This window comes from Lolium perenne, chromosome 7 (assembly GCF_019359855.2).
Source record: "Lolium perenne isolate Kyuss_39 chromosome 7, Kyuss_2.0, whole genome shotgun sequence".
NCBI classification, from domain to species: Eukaryota; Viridiplantae; Streptophyta; class Magnoliopsida; order Poales; family Poaceae; genus Lolium; species Lolium perenne.
In genome coordinates, this window is record NC_067250.2 from 247,975,916 (window position 1) to 247,995,570 (window position 19,655).

The 19,655-nt window shown below is 39.9% G+C and overlaps 1 long non-coding RNA gene across 2 annotated transcripts; it reads left to right on the forward strand.

The window, feature by feature from the left end:
* The first annotated feature begins 14,325 nt into the window (after positions 1-14,325).
* LOC127313223 (uncharacterized) lies at positions 14,326-18,269 on the forward strand. Of its 2 annotated transcripts, none has more exons than XR_011749100.1 (5): positions 14,326-14,530; positions 14,655-14,891; positions 14,992-15,059; positions 15,184-15,971; positions 16,446-18,269. It is a non-coding gene; the product is annotated as an uncharacterized lncRNA (long non-coding RNA). The 2 variants fall into 2 exon arrangements; XR_011749101.1 differs by having other exon boundaries at positions 15,184-15,657; positions 16,660-18,269.
* The last annotated feature ends 1,386 nt before the right edge of the window (positions 18,270-19,655 follow it).

A 19,655-nucleotide genomic window follows, 5' to 3' on the forward strand; every position in this document is an offset into this window, starting at 1 on the left:
CTATGCCACTCTGAATTACTCTCTGGCAAGATAACGAACACTAATTCATCATGTAGGCAAACCTTAAAGATGCATTCCCAAGTACTAATGAACACCCCACGCTGTCACTTTGAGCATTCACAGGAGGTACTAACACACCACAATTTCATAGAGACATCCAACTCAAATCATAACTCAGTGAATAAGTATTCTGTGAAATATAGCCTAAGAGACCCACACGGTGCACACAATGTCACCTTTACACACGTGGGACAAGGAGTCTCCAGAGATCACATAAGTAAAATCCACTTGACTAGCATAATGACATCTAGATTACAAGCATCATCATATGAATCTCAATCATGTAAGGCAGCTCATGAGATTATTGTATTGAAGCACATAGGAGAGAGATGAACCACATAGCTACCGGTACAGCCCCGAGCCTCGATGGAGAACTACTCCCTCCTCATGGGAGACGGCAGCGTTGATGAAGATGGCGGTGGTGTCGATGGAGAAGCCTTCCGGGGGCACTTCCCCGTCCCGGCGGCGTGCCGGAACAGAGACTCCTGTCCCCCAGATCTTGGCTTCGCGATGGCGGCGGCTCTGGAAGGTTTTCTCTGGTTTCGTCGAACGTCGTAGGGTTTTCGCGACGGAGACTTTAAGTAGGCGGAAGGGCAAGGTCGGTGGAGTCACGAGGGACCCACACAACAGGGCGGCGCGGGCCCTAGCCTGGCCGCGCCGCCTTAGTGTGGTGCCACCTCGTGGCCCCACTTCGTATCTCCTCCGGTCTTCTGGAAGCTTCGTGTGAAAATAGGACCCTGGGCGTTGATTTCGTACAATTCCGAGAATATTTCCTTACTAGGATTTCTGAAACCAAAAACAGCAGAAAACAGGAACTGGCCCTTCGGCATCTCGTCAATAGGTTAGTTCCAGAAAACGCATAATAATGACATAAAGTATGCATAAAACATGTAGATATCATCAATAATGTGGCATGGAACATAAGAAATTATCGATACGTCGGAGACGTATCAGGCACCTCTCAAGTTTAGGAGAAGACTAGAAGTAAAAATATTCAAAGATTCAAGCATCACAGTCATGCCACAATTAATCTTATTCCGGGACAAGCATATTAAACTAAGAATGACAGCTATGCTTTCAAGAAAATGCTCGGAGAACAGATGGTGACTCAACATATAAGTATAAAATTGGCCCTGCGCAGAGGAAAGTAAGATTGCTCATGTGCTAGAGCTTTTCATTTTGAATGCAATAGGAGTGTTGAAAATATATATTTTGAGAAGTGCAACTCATGTCAATGGTAGTGATAAATAATATGGCTCATGCATAACACTTCCTATAAGTTGCCTGCCACGTGCATAATATACTAATAGTGCTCACACCTTGTCCTAATTAGCTTGGATTTCCATGAATTTTCATCGCATACATATGTTTCAACCAAGTGTCACAAAGGGGTACCTTCTTGCCTCCTGTACAAAGGTCCTAGGAGATGAATCTCATTTGATTTCTCAATTGTGATAAATCTCAACTTTTTGGACATCTATATCGGGAAGACAAGGACAACAGATATTCGGACTTTTGTCCAACTGAAACTTTCACCATGTGAACATGGCTTTAGTTGGCGGCCCAATGTTCATCTCTAACAATATGCATACTCCAATCTTTGCAACTCATGGTAAATCTCCCTTACTTCAAACAAGATGAGCATGCATAGCAATTCACACGATATTCAACAAAGGCAAGTTGATGGTGTTCCCCATGACAACATGGTTATCACACAACAAGCAACTTATAAGAACTGAGATGCATAAGACATAGTACTTACCACAATAGTTTTTAGACTACTTTCCCATGAGCTAGAAATTACACAAAACAAGTGATAATAATTTTGAAGGTTTAAAGGTAGCACACAAGCAATTCACTTAGGAGTGGCAGCAAAATACCACATATAGGTATGTATGGTGGACACAATTGGTTCTTTGGTTTTTGGTAGTTGGATGCACAAGTAGAGCTCATACTCAGTACAAGTTAAGGCTAGCAATAGACTGGGAAGCGACAATCAAGAAAGCAGTAGCTGTCATAATCATGCTTGCGATGGATAAAATTAACGGAAGCATAAAACTAATACAAGAACTCCAAGTCAAGATAAATCATCGAGGCTTAAATGACTTTTGTTTTAGTCTTATGCATGCTTGAGCATGTGCCAAGTCGATTCAAATGAAACATTCAGAGGAGGATACCACAATGTCATACTGTTATATGAATAGAGCAATGCAAGCAAACATCTATATGACATGTTACCCAATATTAGTAAATTAGAACTAATCATGAGAGAGCATAAACTACTGAGCATCATCAAGTAGCATACACCTTACACAAACAAGCTAAGCATATTCACATAAATGAGTATATGTACAAAAATGAAAACAAGTAGAGTTCATACCAGCCTCTCACCACAACTCGAATTATCGTGACCGTTATTATTGCTCTTCACTTGTATGAATTGAATAATATGAAATGATAACCAACCTCCCATGAAGTCACGGAAGACCGGTGAACCCTGTAGCAACTTTACAAAACCAAATAAGAACAACAAATATTTTTGGGTTTTCGATTTTTAATGAACACACAAAGCAAAATCTTTTTTGAATTTTCACATATCAGACCATAATGAGAAATGAAGCAAACTAAGAAGAAAATGAAGAGAAACAAAGAAATGTTTTTGGTCCTTTTGTGTTTTGGAAAGTACAAACAAAATCAATAACAATAAAAAGAAAGAAAACTAAAATAAACACGCAAATGCAACAAGTGGCAGAAATCTGCCAACCCAGAACAGCAGTCAATGATCAACTTTTATGAAAATTTTCTGTAGCTCATCTCGAAAAGTGCTCAACTAACTAAAGTTAGATAACAACCTGGGGCATATGATCAAAAATTGGTAGCTAAAAACTCCATTCTGGATATTTATACGAATATTTATGGTGACAGCATAGAATCTGTTTTTAGACAGCAACTCCCCAAATTCTTACCTCCTTCCTATTAGAGGCTATCCTAGTATAAAAACGAAAAAAACAAGCTAAGCAGAGGTTATTACAGTAGAAACAACTTACAAGATTCAAATAAAGATAAATTACTGAAATAAAACTAACAAGAACAAAAAGAAAGCGAAACATGAATATACAAAGTTCTGACAGAATATGATATGTAGATGAGTGGGATGTCGGTATACCCCCCCAAGCTTAGGCTTTTGGCCTAAGTGGAGATCAACCCCATGGTGACCAAGCATCGAAAGAAATGTTCCCTCCGTAATACGACGAAGAGGCACCTTCGTCTGGTATGAACTCGAGGGCGGCTTGGTGTAGTGCGCGGTGTAGTCCTCAGGGGCCGCCGCCTCCTCCTCCTGCTGCTGGCCATGGAATCCAAGCAGTCAAAGTTGCTCATCCAACTCCTCCTTTGAGCGAGACCACGACTTCCTGTGAATACTAAACAAACCAGGTTGTGGTAGGGGAACCTTCCTTTCTTCCCCATCAACAAATAACATTCTATACACTCAATTCCCTGCACAAGAGTTAGCAGTAACAAAGTGGCGATGTTTCATGGCAGCAAGATCAAGGCTTTGTGGCTCCAAAAACACATCATTTGGGTCAATAGTAAGATCCAAGGCAGCTACAATATGTGCAGCAACAATTCCCCCATAAATGGGTCCTCTAGTAGACAAGCGACGAGCGATAAGAGAACCAAGATTATACTTAGTACTGTCATCAAGTGCAGTAGCTAGAAAGGCCAAGTGATAATGGGAAATGTTACTAGTATTCTCCCTACCAAGAATACTAGTAGCAAGATAATAGGTAAAGTATCTAATAGCTGGGAGTTTGATATTTCTTATCTTGCCACGCTGGGTGATGCGTGCAAGACACACGTCCGTTGGGAACCCCAAGAGGAAGGTGTTATGCGTACAGTAGCAAGTTTTCCCTCAGTAAGAAACCAAGGTTATCGAACCAGTAGGAGTCAAGGAACACGTGAAGGTTGTTGGTGACGGAATGTAGTGCGGCGCAACACCAGGGATTTCGGCACCAACGTGGAACCTGCACAACACAATCAAAGTACTTTGCCCCAACGTAACAGTGAGGTTGTCAATCTCACCGGCTTGCTGTAAACAAAGGATTAACCGTATAGTGTGGATGATGATGTTTGTTTGCGAAGAACAGTAAAGAACAATTGCAGTAGATTGTATTTCAGATGTAAAGAATGGACCGGGGTCCACAGTTCACTAGTGGTGTCTCTCCCATAAGATAAATAGCATGTTGGGTGAACAAATTACAGTTGGGCAATTGACAAATAAAGAAGGCATAACAATGCATATACATATATCATGATGAGTACTATGAGATTTAATCAGGGCATTACGACAAAGTACATAGACCGCTATCCAGCATGCATCTATGCCTAAAAAGTCCACTTTCAGGTTATCATCCGAACCCCTTCCAGTATTAAGTTGCAAACAACAGACAATTGCATTAAGTATGGTGCGTAATGTAATCAACACAAATATCCTTAGACAAAGCATCGATGTTTTATCCCTAGTGGCAACAGCACATCCACAACCTTAGAACTTTCTCACATCGTCCCGCATTCAATGGAGGCATGAACCCACTATCGAGCATAAATACTCCCTCTTGGAGTTACAAGTATCAACTTGGCCAGAGCCTCTACTAGCAACGGAGAGCATGCAAGAACATAAACAACATATATGATAGATTGATAATCAACTTGACATAGTATTCAATATTCATCGGATCCCAACAAACACAACATGTAGCATTACAAATAGATGATCTTGATCATGATAGGCAGCTCACAAGATCTAACATGATAGCACAATGAGGAGAAGACAACCATCTAGCTACTGCTATGGACCCATAGTCCAGGGGTGAACTACTCACACATCGATCTGGAGGCGATCATGGCGATGAAGAGACCTCCGGGAGATGATTCCCCTCTTCGGCAGGGTGCCGGAGGCGATCTCCTGAATCCCCCGAGATGGGATTGGCGGCGGCGGCGTCTCTGGAAGGTTTTCCGTATCGTGGCTCTCGGTACTGGGGGTTTCACGACGAAGGCTTTAAGTAGGCGGAAGGGTAGGTTTAGGGGCGACACGAGGGGCCCACATGCTAGGGCGGCGCGGGCCCCCCTTAGGCCGCGCGGCCCTAGTGTGGCCGCGCCTCGTCGCCCCACTTCGTGATCCTTTCGGTCTTCTGGAAGCTTCGTGGAAAAATAAGACCCTGGGCGTTGATTTCGTCCAATTCCGAGAATATTTCCTTTGTAGGATTTCTGAAACCAAAAACAGCAGAAAACAACAACTGGCTCTTCGGCATCTCGTCAATAGGTTAGTGCCGGAAAATGCATAATAATGACATATAATGTGTATAAAACATGTGAGTATCATCATAAAAGTAGCATGGAACATAAGAAATTATAGATACGTTTGAGACGTATCAAGCATCCCCAAGCTTAGTTCCTACTCGCCCTCGAGTAGGTAAACGATAACAAGGATAATTTCTGAAGTGACATGCTATCATAATCTTGATCAATACTATTGTAAAGCATATGAGATGAATGCAGCGATTCGAAGCAATGATGAAGACAATGAGTAAACAACTGAATCATATAGCAAAGACTTTTCATGAATAATACTTTCAAGACAAGCGTCAATAAGACTTGCATAAGAGTTACTCATAAAGCAATAAATTCTCAGTAGAAAGCTTTGAAGCAACACAAAGGAAGATATAAGTTTCAGCGGTTGCTTTCAACTTCAACATATATATCTCATGGATAATTGTCAACACAAAGTAATATAACAAGTGCAATAGGTAAACATGTAAGAATCAATGCACACAGTTGACACAAGTGTTTGCTTCTGAGATAGAAAGAATAGGTAAACTGACTCAACAATAAAGTAGAAGATAGGCCCTTCGCAGAGGGAAGCATGGATTACTATTTTTGTGCTAGAGCTTTTCATTTTGAAAACATAGAAACAATTTTGTCAACGGTAGTAATAAATCATATGTGTTATGTATAAGATATCCTATAAGTTGCAAGCCTCATGCATAGTATACCAATAGTGCTCGCACCTTGTCCTAATTAGCTTGGATTAACACGGATTATCATTGCATAACATATGTTTCAACCAAGTGTCACAAAGGGGTACCTCTATGCCGCCTGTACAGAGGTCTAAGGAGAAAGTTCACATTGGATTTCTCGCTTTTGATTATTCTCAACTTAGACATCCATACCAGGACAACATAGACAACAGATAATGGACTCCTCTTTTAATGCTTAAGCATTCAACAACAGATAATATTCTCATAAGAGATTGAGGATTTGTGTCCAAACTGAAACTTCCACCATGATTCATGGCTTTAGTTAGCGGCCCAATGTTCTTCTCTAACAATATGCATACTCAAACCATTTGATCATGAAAATCACCCTTACTTCAGACAAGACGAACATGCATAGCAACTCACATGATATTCAACAAAGGTAGTAGTTGATGGCGTCCCCAGAAACATGGTTACCGCTCAACAAGCAACTTATTAAGAAATAAGACACATAAGTACATTTTCTTCACCACAATAGTTTTTAAGGCTATTTTCCCATGAGCTATATATTGCGGAGACAAAGAATAGAATTTTAAAGGTAGCACTCAAGTAATGTACTTTGGAATGGCAGAGAAATACCATGTAGTAGGTAGGTATGGTGGACACAAATGGCATAGTTTTTGGCTCAAGGATTTGGATGCACGAGAAGAATTACCTCTCAATACAAAGCTAGGCTATCAAGGTTGTTTGAAGCAAACTCAAGTATAAAACAGTGCAGCAAGACTCACATATGAACATATTGTAAGCATTGTAAGACTTTACATCGTCTCCTTGTTGTTCAAACACCTTAACCAAAAAATATCTAGACTCTAGAGACCAATCATGCAAACCAAATTTTAACAAGCTCTATGTAGTTCTTCATTAATAGGTGCAAAGTACATGATGCAAGAGCTTAAACATGATCTATATGAGCACAACAATTGCCAAGTATCAAATTATTCAAGACATTATACCAATTACCACATGCAACATTTTCCGTTTCCAACCATATAACAATGAACGAAGTAGTTCAACCTTCGCAATGAACATTAAGAATAAAGCTAAGAACATATGTGTTCATACGAAACAGCAGAGCGTGTCTCTCTCCCACACAAAGAATGCTAGGATCCGATTTTATTCAAACAAAAACAAAAATAAAAACAAACAGATGCTCCAAGCAAAGCACATAAGATGTGACGGAATAAAAATATAGTTTCACTAGAGGTGACCTGATAAGTTGTCGATGAAGAAGGGATGCCTTGGGCATCCCCAAGCTTAGATGCTTGAGTCTTCTTAAAATATGCAGGGATGAACCACGGGGGCATCCCCAAGCTTAGACTTTTCACTCTTCTTGATCATATTGTATCATCCTCCTCTCTTGACCCTTGAAAACTTCCTCCACACCAAACTCGAAACAAACTCATTAGAGGGTTAGTGCATAATTGAAAATTCATATATTCAGAGGTGACATAATCATTCTTAACACTTCTGGACATTTCATAAAGCTACTGAAAGTCAATGGAACAAAGAAATCCATCAAACATAGCAAAACAGGCAATGCAAAATAAAATGCAGAATCTGTCAAAACAGAACAGTCCGTAAAGACGAATTTTTCTGGGGCACTTAACTTGCTCAGATGAAAATGCTCAAATTGAATGAAAGTTGCGTACATATCTGAGGATCACGCACGTAAATTAGCAGATTTTTCTGAGTTACCTACAGAGAATTCTACTCAAATTCGTGACAGTAAGAAATCTGTTTCTGCGCAGTAATCCAAATCTAGTATCAACATTACTATCAAAGACTTTACTTGGCACAACAATGCAATAAAATAAAGATAAGGAGAGGTTGCTACAGTAGTAACAACTTCCAAGACTCAAATATAAAACAAAAGTGCATAATTAAAATAATGGGTTGTCTCCCATAAGCGCTTTTCTTTAACGCCTTTCAGCTAGGCGCAGAAAGTGTGAATCAAGTATTATCAAGAGACGAAGCATCAACATCATAATTTGTTCTAATAATAGAATCATAAGGTAACTTCATTCTCTTTCTAGGGAAGTGTTCCATACCTTTCTTGAGAGGAAATTGATATTTAATATTACCTTCCTTCATATCAATAGTAGCACCAACAGTTCGAAGAAAAGGTCTTCCCAATATAATGGGACAAGATGCATTGCATTCAATATACAAGACAACAAAATCAATGGGGACAAGGTTATTGTTAACCATAATACGAACATTATCAATCCTCCCCAAAGGTTTCTTTATAGCATTATCAGCGAGATTAACATCCAAATAATAATTTTTCAGTGGTGGCAAGTCAAGCATATCATAGATTTTCTTAGGCATAACAGAAATACTTGCACCAAGATCACATAAAGCATTACAATCAAAATCATTGACCCTCATCTTAATGATGGGCTCCCAACCATCTTCTAACTTCCTAGGAATAGAAGTTTCAAGTTTTAGTTTCTCTTCTCTAGCTTTTATGAGAGCATTTGTAATATGTTTTGTAAAGGCCAAATTTATAGCACTAGCATTGGGACTTTTAGCAAGTTTTTGTAAGAACTTTATAACTTCAGAGATGTGACAATCATCAAAATCTAAATCATTATGATCTACAGCAATGGTATCATTGTCCCCAATATTTTGAAAAATCTCAGCAGTTTTATCACAAGCAGTTTTAGCAGTTTCAGGCAATTTTGCACGCTTTGCACTAGGAGTAGAAACATTGCCAACACCAATTATTTTACCATTGATATTAGGAGGTGTAGCAACATGTGAAGCATCAACATTACTAGTGGTGGTAATAGTCCAAACTTTAGCTACATTATTCTCTTTAGCAAGTTTTTCGTTTTCTTCTCTTTCCCACCTAGCATGCAAATCAGCCATCAATCTAATATTCTCATTAATTCGAACTTGGATGGCGTTTGCTGTAGTAACAATCTTATTATCATTATCCTTATTAGGCATAACTTTCAATTTTAAAAGATCAACATCAGAGGCAAGTCTATCAACCTTAGAAGCAAGAATATCAATTTTACCAAGCTTTTCTTCAACAGATTTGTTAAAAGCAGTTTGTGTACTAATAAATTCTTTAAGCATGGCTTCAAGACCAGAGGGTGCATTCCTATTATTGTTGTAAGAATTCCCATAAGAATTACCATAACCATTACTATTATTAGAAGGATATTTCTCCTATAAATGTTCAAAGACTACCCTCTCAACCAGGGGGTCTGAAGGGGCAAACGAATCTGGGTTGTCCAATCGGGTTGCAACAGTAAATCTCAAGTCCCACTTTTCACCACAGCCGTCGGATACGGTTATTTTTATTGTACTTCGTGCTTATCTGAATATGTCCATGATAGATGGGCCCTTGCATCCGCGGGGCCGACGAGCAGAGGCAGCGTGGCCGTTCGCTGATGTCGCCTTCCTCCCCTCATTTTCCTGTACGCATGGTCGTGGGGGAAAACCCTAGATCGGGCCCGTGTGCTCCCCCACTCGTCTCCTCCCCGCGTCTTACCCTTCTCCACAGGCGGCGGCGCGACGGGATTGATGCCCTCCTCATCCTCTTCTTTATCCCACTTCCAGCGGCGGAGTCGGCAACGGCGGAGACGGCCGGGGGCACGCGGCGAACGGACGAGCCGGAGCGCGGCGGCGTTCGAGAGAGGAGCAGCTGGCCGCGGGGAGGTCGAGGGCGATGGACGGCTGGAGAGCAGGCCGCGGCCGGCGAGCTCGCGGAGGGACGCACGGGTGCAGCCATCGCCGGCGAGCTGCGGGGCGGCGCGCGCATGCAGGTGCGGGCGGATGGCGGCGCTCCCGGTCGGGGCGAAGGGCGCGTGAGAGACGCACTTCAAGATGCGACGCCGGAGCGCGGCGGCGCTGGCCGGGGCCTTGCGTGCCGCGGTCGGGGCGCAGGGCACAGGTGGCCGGGGTGGAGTCACTCACGCCAGCTCGTCAGCTCCCGCCGGCCTCCTCAAGCCTCGTCAAGCCATTGGCAAGGACCCCGTCGCCTGATGCCCATGGTGCGTACCCTCTCCTCTTTCTTTTTGCCATGGATCATGTTCTAGCTCGTTGGAGATGGAGCCCTCACTCCTGCACGTGATTTAGTCTTCCTCTATTCTCAGTTTATCATGCACAAAAACATGATTTATAGATCGGTACCCAGTATGTTTTCTCCTGCACGATTCTCTGACCATAATGATGACTCAGCTATGTAGCGATGTAGCCAGCGTTTCTTTGTCCTAGGTGAGTGCTTAGGTTCTGTGGGATTCCCTTCATAGTATTGCAGAAATTTCATGCTTCAAGGAAATATGAACAATGTGGTTTCATGCTTCAAGGAAATATGAACAATGTGGAGAATGGAATTGGAAAGGAGATGCTATTGGTGTTGTCCCTGTCTAATAGATGACACAATGTACAGGATGTTTGGGCGCTTGTGCTGCTGTGGCCCAAAGTTTTGCAAATGGCTTCTACTGCTGGTATTCCCTCTATTCTTTCTTGTCAATATCTATCGGGTTGTTGCTATCTATGTCTCACCACTTTGTTCTTTGAGTCAATCACTCTGATATAGGAGGTGCAAAATGTGATGAGAGCATAGTAGTACATTTTGGAAGGTTACCATGCCTAATTTGTGGGTGGGTAAATATCTACAGGCTATGAAATAGATTAAGTTAATTAGAAACTAGAATAAATAAATGGCAATGAGGTCATGCTTTCTAATTTGGTTCACAAGGCTTGTATTCTGATGTGTTGGTACCACATGAGACATATCTCCATTTCATAGATCTCGCTGAAACTATTAGGTGGCTGAATTTACAGACAAGAATCAGCAGGGCGGCGGTGCTCCGCCTAGAGGAGTTGCAGGGGAGAGGAAGGAGGCCAGAGACAGGAGGGAAGAGCGGGCGGCCTCCCCTCTCTCTTTGTAAGCCATCTGGTCGGTTTTGCATTATGGAATAACTATTTTTCTGAATATGGGAATTGGCTTATTTGATCTATATGCAATTAACAAGTATGTAGTGTTCAACATGGGCTCGGAATTAAAATGAAGCTCTTGTGATGTAGAACTCAAAATAAATACATGCACTAAGCTTAGTAAGGTATCACAAGGAGAGCAGCCAATGTTTTCTGAAATTGTGCTTGGTTCTGTTTGCGGAAGTAGACAAATAGCAATCTTGATGAAACACTGCATTTTTCGTTCACAGTGACGATTTTTCCATGTGGCTGAACCAAATGCCTTTTAGAATTAGAAATATGACTGAAGTTTATGTTTTTACAATTTTTCTATTTGTTCCTACATGCTTTCTGCAGCTAATTAATAAGTTCTGTCTTAATATGCAGAGGACATGAGATCAAACTGGTTCTTTGGGATGATCGTGCAGCTGAGTTCAAAGTTGAGGGGGCTTGTGCTATAGGAGATACGGAACAGGCAGTGCGCCTTCTTTGTTGGACCATTCCCTGAGATGGTAAAAGGTAAACTTGTAGGCATCTACTCTTATATGTGTTTCACTTCAGAGTTTGATATTTCAATCCATATAACAGGTTGGTTTACTGTGATTCTAATACAGTTTGTGTTTTCAGGTATTTTGAGTAATGGAAATTATTATACTTGGATTGACTGTTTTAGAGTAAGCTAACCTTGACTGTTTTAAAGTAAATGGCATATTTTGAATGATTTCTTTTATTCGAGCATTGTTCACCACTATTCTTTATGTCATGACATTTTTTATTTATGCTTCGGAGCTAATGCAACTATGTGACCAATCATGTAATTATAAAGGTTTGGCACTTCTTTATTTTGGTTCGACTTCTTTTAATCATTTTGTTGTGTATTCAAGTTTTTGCGGTTGTCACTATACCATAATAATGATCCATGTTAATCACCAATGAGAACTATGTGTGCATGAAGTTATTTATTTAATCTAGGAGGCCAATATAATTTTGTATCAAAAAATGTGTTTATACCAGCTTGCTAACCTGCAATTTCTGCTATAAAGTAATTTTTTGGTTCAGTTTATAGAGAAAATAATTACAGTATCATCGTAAAAAGGTTGAGAATAACTACAGTATCATCCTAAAAAGGTTAAGAAAATATAAAATTAAAATAAGTGAAGTTGGCATTGTAATGCTTTGAGTTTTCTATTTCGATAACTTAGTTTTTAAGTGCTCAATGCTTGGCCATGTCGTGCTACCTTGCATGTGATAGGAGTGGATGCAGGACACAGGAATCGTCAATTAGGTATATTCAGTACCTCTATTGCTGTTTGACCCTAGCCCATATATGGAATGCAACAAGGCAGGAATTCGTAGTCATTTGTCGACGTGTGCTTACCATTATTAGGGTCATATTCTGATTATGTACCAAACGAATGTCTTGACAAAGTTCCAGGAAATGCGGTTCAATTACCTACTACTGCTACATGTTTATTGTCTCCTTCAGAATTCAGACCTCTGCCCTTTTCGTTGACATGCATGTGAACTGAACTAGGCCTACAGGTCTGCAAATCTGGTTGCCGACAGATGTTAACTTTTCTAAGTAGTACATACAATTTATCTCTAAATTTACTTAGCTATAGAATTCTGTGTAAATCACACCGGGGCGACCGATGCATGTGCAGCAACGGCGACAGGTTGGTCCCTATAGGCACTTGATCAACATAATTTGAATTTTGTAACAACTATGGGTGATGTAAGTAATACAGATAGGGTTTTCCAAATTATCTCTATTGTTTCATCCTGTTGATAGATGCACGACTGAACATTTCGTTTCCGTTTCATAGTTAACAGTTGAATATGACTAGCCTTTAAGAAACATGGGTTTGTACACTGTAGTTGGCATGTGGTTCAAATTTCTGCTGGATTTCAGGTTCTGTTTTGTTCTTGGTAAGCTTTCAGCTTTCATGTATTTTATTATTAAATTGGTTGCCATCTTTGCTCTTATGTTCTATAACTGAATGTACTTAGGCAGTTAGGCTCGAAACACAGAATATAATAGTCAGATCCAAATGCATTTGTTTCTTGTTACCGTTCCGATGCCTCTGTTTTTACGGCTTGCAGACATTATAATTCCATTGGTTTACCCCATTAGGAGTTCTTGATTCAGCAAAAGTTCTGTTTGGTCCTTCTCTTGTATTCATGTGACCTGGTACGTTATCCATCAAACAGCAACATTAAAGATGTCCAGGATTCATCCGTGCCGAGAGCTCTCCTCCTGGTTTGGTCTGGAGAGGTATTTTTTCAAAATGGGAATCTAGAGAGGTAACTTGCATACTATGTACATTTTCTCACGCTTATATATGTAATAAATCTGTTTATTTCTTAAGGTTTTCTTAATTGTCATGTCAGCTTGGTTCAACTGGAATTGATGATCCAAGTGAACCACCCACTTCATCTACCACAGCTTCAACAGATAAGAGGTGATAAGATTGGGCGAGATAGAAGAGATCATGAGAAACATGATGAATATTACTGCACCACTCTTCACCTTCAACTGCGACCTCGCTGAACTCAGGTGCCTCTACTATTTGCTTATATGCATTGTCTGCTGAAGCAATTTCAAATATGGATCACTTGCTTGATGTACCCGCATCTAAATTTTAGTCTAAAAACGGACTAAATACACATGAGAAGTGTATTTAGTTTGTGAGGCAAATAGTCCAGCCAATTTTTTTTCCCTGTGTTTCCTTATTGGTTAAGAACTGTTGAATGCCTCAGTTTCTCATGAATTTAATTTATAGATCAGTTGCAAGTATATGTATCGTGCTTCTGGTGCCTGTGTTTATGCTCTTGCATGTCTTAGATACTTTACTTAAAAACAACACATCTCTAAACTATTTAGAGTCTGATTCTTTTATAATGTTTGTGCCAAGCTTGAAATGGAGTTATGTTCCCTTTTGTGTTTGCCAATATACCGAAATCATCCATCCCAATTGAGTATCTTCATCACCTTTTTATTAGTCTCCAGGTTAGTAAAGATTCAGTTTCTTTTGCCTCGCTTTCTTACATGTAAGTCCAGCCGAAGAGTAACATCTCCGAAAGACTTTGATTTTTGTTTTTTGGAGAACTGAGTCGGTGAATATGAAGGGTTCTGATCAGTTTCTCCACTACTATTTCTGTGCATTTTATGTCTTACTAAAAATAAAACCTGCCTGGCTCACTTATACACATGTATCCCTATTGTTTCCAAATTTACCTTTTTATTTGGAATTTGTGTGGTTCTAATTCACTACTCTCATGATTTTTTTTTATCAGGTTTAAATGCAAAGCTTGCAGCCAAGCACATTATCCACAAGCTTGCATTACCACCATGTTCTAGATCTCTTTTGGAGGCGACGAAGTAGTATGCTCTTGATGAGTTGCTTCCTGGGCAGGTTTCGTTCTGTGCTAGACTATATTGCCAGGTTAATTATGCTTCACCTTCTGGTTAACTTAGGATCAAGTATTTAATTTTGCCCAGTTGTGTCTCTCTTTCCCGGTGAATGTGCAACATACTTCATGTGTGCTAATTTTTTCTCTTATTAACAGAAACTTCATATGTAAAGGAAGAATACGATGAGCCCAATTCACTGCTTGAGGATGCTCAGAGCCGTCAAGAAAGCAAGCGTGCCGGCGGCGGCTCTAGCGCTGATGGGCGACAATGAGCGAAGCACGTAGTGCAACAGCCTGGGCATGATGCGGGGGAGGTGTTCAGACCATAGGCGTGTCTTGGGAAGTGGTGTTGCATCCAGCGAAGGTGAGCATGGTGGATTTCAAGGCACTAATGTGAGCTTGGTGTTTACATCTTTATTTAAGTCCCTTGGTGTTTACATCAATGTCTGAAGTTATGATATGTGAAAGGTATTTAAATATTTCTGTTCCGCAGATGTTGGCCGATGCTTGCCTGCTGAGCACGTTCATGAGGTCTTATACATAATGGGCCATGATGACAAGGTGTGTGTCACGCCAGAAGTGGGAATTTTTCTTGTTTGCCTGTGTGTTCATGACCTCAGACCATGAGGTAAAAGAGGTGACACTCTTTGATACGGTTGATTCATTTGTGCAATCCTGAGACCAGGAAGAAAGAGGTTACCTCAGACCATCTGCCTAGGGACACGGAGGTTGAAGGCGGATATCTGAAGATGGACGGGACACCTCTCTTTCCCACATGAGGCCAAACCGAGGGTTGTGGTGGCCACGTTTATGGAAGTTCTCAAGATGGTGCTCTATTGCAGCCTCAGATAGGGACCATTGCTTGTTCTCAAGATGGTGCTCTATTGCAGCCTCAGATAGGGACCATTGCAGTTCTCAATATGGAAGTTCTCAAGATGATGCTTTTAATCTCTTCCATGTTCTGATATTCACATCTCCTGTGCTGGTTCCTCTCCCAAGTAGATCCATGGTGATTGGTTCAAGGCATGCCACTCTTGCCGTACCATTTTTGGTGTGCTCTATTTCAGTGTTTTTTTCGCTCTCCTTGCCTTTAGGTAAGTAGTGGTTTGCTAGCTGTAGATGAGGGGGTATGGAAGCTCGACCAAAAGCTCGATTGAAGGTATAGTTTGACTGTTTCTTCTTTCAATTTTTCTGCAGTTCCATTTAGTTACACATGTTAGATTTAGACCTGATTATATGACTGCTATATGACTGTCATATGCTCTTTCTTATTAAATATTATTCTGGTTTTGCTTGTTATGGAGAAATGAATATTATGTGATCAAGTGCTTTCTTTGCATCATTGTTTATTGCATGAAACGGGCAACAAAAAAACGATATGGTGTGTTCTAGGCTAACTTCACTTCTGGTCGTTATTCAAGTGGAAATGCTAAAGAAGCTTCAGCAGGCCTTCCATTTGATGCTGGTGTCAAGGTAACTGATGCCCCATATGTTGTTTTGTGTAAAACACATGACACGCCATCTTTCTGATTTCTGGAATTTCCGAGCAGTGAATTGCCTTTAATAGTTTGATGATGCCAGCATAGCAAAGAAGTTTGTACTAACAGCTGAGTTATCAGCCTTTGCTATAATATTCAACTTGTGAAATAATAATAAATCATGTCAAAAACTCCTCAGGGCCAAGCCAACTGCATCATCACATAAATTATGTCTCAACTGTTATTTTTATATGCTTGCGTGGGTAAGGTTCTAAGGGAAAGGATAGCATGCTCGCTCTTGACCGACTTGCTGTAGACTCTTCCTCCTGGTGTAGATGTAAGGTTCCGGGTTATTACTGGAGAGTATAGATCTGATAAATGCATTATCTTTAATTGTATTTTTTATTGATTTGATGAGATGCATCCAATTGGAATGTTGGGCAACTAAAAGATTACCTCGGAATTTCAGGAAGGCAAGCATATGACTAGCACAAAATGTAGATGTTTCCTTTTCTGTGAAAAGATTACTTCTGTATTGCAGGAAAGGTAAAAGTTCTTTGTTTGAACGTTTTTACCTTTGTAATATTTTGAAGTGTTCTATTTTCTCCGTGTTTAAAAAGTGAGTACATTTTTATATCTGATTTCAAGCATGATAATGAGTCTTGCTTTCGTTGGGAAAACAGAACTATCTGGTGCTCTGTTTTTGCCTCAGAGACTGGTAAGCATAGTCATGCTAAGTGAACTTTGTTGCCATCGATATATTCATCTGAGCGTCGCGAATCAGAAATGGAGGAGGTCATGGAAGAGAGGAGGCGTGGCGATGTTGTGGCGAACGGTGCCAGTCAGCGATGTAGCGGCGTCCACATGCGACGACCAGGTCAGGCATGTCAATCCCCTCCCTTCTCCTCTCTCTCTCTCTCTCTCTCTCTCTCTCTCTCTCTCTCTCTCTCTCTCTCTCTCTCTCTCTCTCGTTGTGCACTGCCGTAGCTAAAATGGTTCATTTAGAGAAGGGACGAGAAGGGAATTTGACCAAGTTTTTATTTGCCTTAAGTTTTTACATTCTGTGATTCTGAAGCAAATGTTACACATGTTCCTGCTCTTTCATGGCCCATGTTGTTAAGAAACATATTGTATTGTTTCCTTTTTATGAAAGCAATGTTGTTTTCTGACTATGAGGTTCTCCATGCATATGGATTGATCATATTTTCAGTGTTCTGAAGTTTTCATATGAGGGTAGGCAGGTACAGATTAATGTTAAGGCATGAAAATTAGGGAAATGCTAATTGGTGTATTAGAAGTTTGCTCTTTGGATTTCGAGCATATCTACATGCTGCCATTGATTTTTTGTACTGGCAATGTATTTGGCTCATATATGATCATAGAATTCTTGCAATGTACTGGCATATATTAAGTTCGTGTAACTGTTATTACATTTTGTATATAATAATAATAATTAGCAAGTTACACACATGTTTAGGGTACTAGCATTCAGAGTCAGAGTTAATCTTGCGCTGTCAGTATGGGTTACAGGAGTATTCTGTATTAGCACATTTGTAAATGGGAAAATTTGTTGCTTTAAAGCATTTCTAATATTTTTGCATTACTTCGCACCATTGATTCATTGATCATGTCCTTATTCACATAGTTTTTTAGCATATGAAAATTCACACTCCAATGTAATATTAGTAAGTAGGTGATTTGGTTGTCATTATGGACATAAATACTACTATTGCTTCTGCAGTTCATATTTTTTTTAGCAAAATGTATATGTTAACTTCTTTTGTCAAGCTCTTAAACCAGTTTTAGTGGTCAAACTATTAAGTGGGTTTTTTGTGAGTACAAGCATGGGTGGATCTAGCTCCCAGTGACACCGAGCGGCTGCCCAGGCTGCTCTGGCAAGTTTTTCTTAAATAGTAGTGTACCTTTTTCAGATATAAGCCCTTCACTTCCCTGCGATGTAGTTTGAAGTGGCAAGGAACTTGTGATTCATGGAAGATAGGAAAGTATGGTATATTAAATAGCTGTCGTATGCAATATGGGGTAGACATAATTCAGGCAAATCCCTCTTTGAGTTGTTTCTCCTTATATAGCATGATACAACAATCGTTACCTTTTATTCGCTTTCAATATGAGGTATAATCATGTTATCTACGATATTGGTTGCCGTTTTGAGTACAAGAAAATAAAGATCCCAGGCTGAAAACATCTTTATTTGTAGCTGAACTGGATGAACACTTCTGATGTTGTTTTGCGATCATGATATATTCTGAATTTCTATTGGCAGGGTGGTGATGATGTCTTCTCTCTAGAGAAGATGAAGCGCCTGCTGATTACCTGAAATTGTTTTAGTGTGTACCTTACTACTAAATCTAAGACATCTCTATTGCAAGGTTCATTGTAATCTGGCACCACTGCCATATAGTTTTATGATGACATTATTGTCACTTTACTTGCAATATAGTATTGTTGCTTTACTTGCAATATAGTTTTGTTGCTGCTTAAAAAATTGTATTATTTCTGAATATTTCATTGCCATTCATGTAAATAATGAACTATACTTTTTTATTCATGACATCAATGTACCTTCAAAATATTTACTACTTCTATTGTCAGGGTGGTGATGATGTCGCTCCCTGGACAGACTGTCAGAAGATGAAGCTGATTACCTAAAATTGTTTTATTCTGTAGCTTACAACTAAATCTAAGACATCTTCATTGCTTGGTTCATTGCAATCTGATATCGCTGCTGTAGAGTTTTATGATGATATTACGTGGTAATTCTTAATATTAAAATAAGCTAAAACTTATGGTTTAAATTCTGGTTTGATTCTGCCATTTGCGCGATAGCGCAACAGGTCATCTAGTGGCCTATAGTTGTTACCAGAATTATTCCTATAAGCATTGTTGTTGAAATTAATATTTTTAATGAAGTTCACATCAAGATGTTCTTCTTGGGCAACCAATGAAGCAAAAGGAACATTATTAGGATCAACATTAGATCTACCATTCACAAGCATAGACATAATCACATCAATCTTATCACTCAAGGAGGAGGTTTCTTCAACAGAATTTACCTTCTTACCTTGTGGAGCTCTTTCCGTGTGCCATTCAGAGTAATTTGTCATCATATCATCAAGAAGCTCTGTTGCCGCCCCCAAAGTAATGGACATAAAGGTACCTCCAGCAGCTGAATCCAATAGGTTCCGCGAAGAAAAATTCAATCCTGCATAGAAGGTTTGGATGATCATCCAAGTAGTTAGTCCATGGGTTGGGCAATTCTTCACCAAAGATTTCATTCTCTCCCATGCTTGAGCAACATGTTTATTATCTAATTGCTTAAAATTCATTATGCTACTTCTCAAAGATATAATTTTAGCGGGAGGATAATATCTACCAATAAAAGCATCCTTACATTTAGTCCATGAATCAATACTATTCTTAGGCAAAGATAGCAACCAATCTTTAGCTCTTCCTCTTAAGGAGAAAGGAAACAATTTCAATTTTATAATATCACCATCTACATCCTTATACTTTTGCATTTCACAAAGTTCAACAAAATTATTAAGATGGGCAGCAGCATCATCAGAACTAACACTAGAAAATTGCTCTCTCATAACAAGATTTAGTAAAGCAGGTTTAATTTCAAAAAATTCTGCTGTAGTAGCAAGTGGAGCAATAC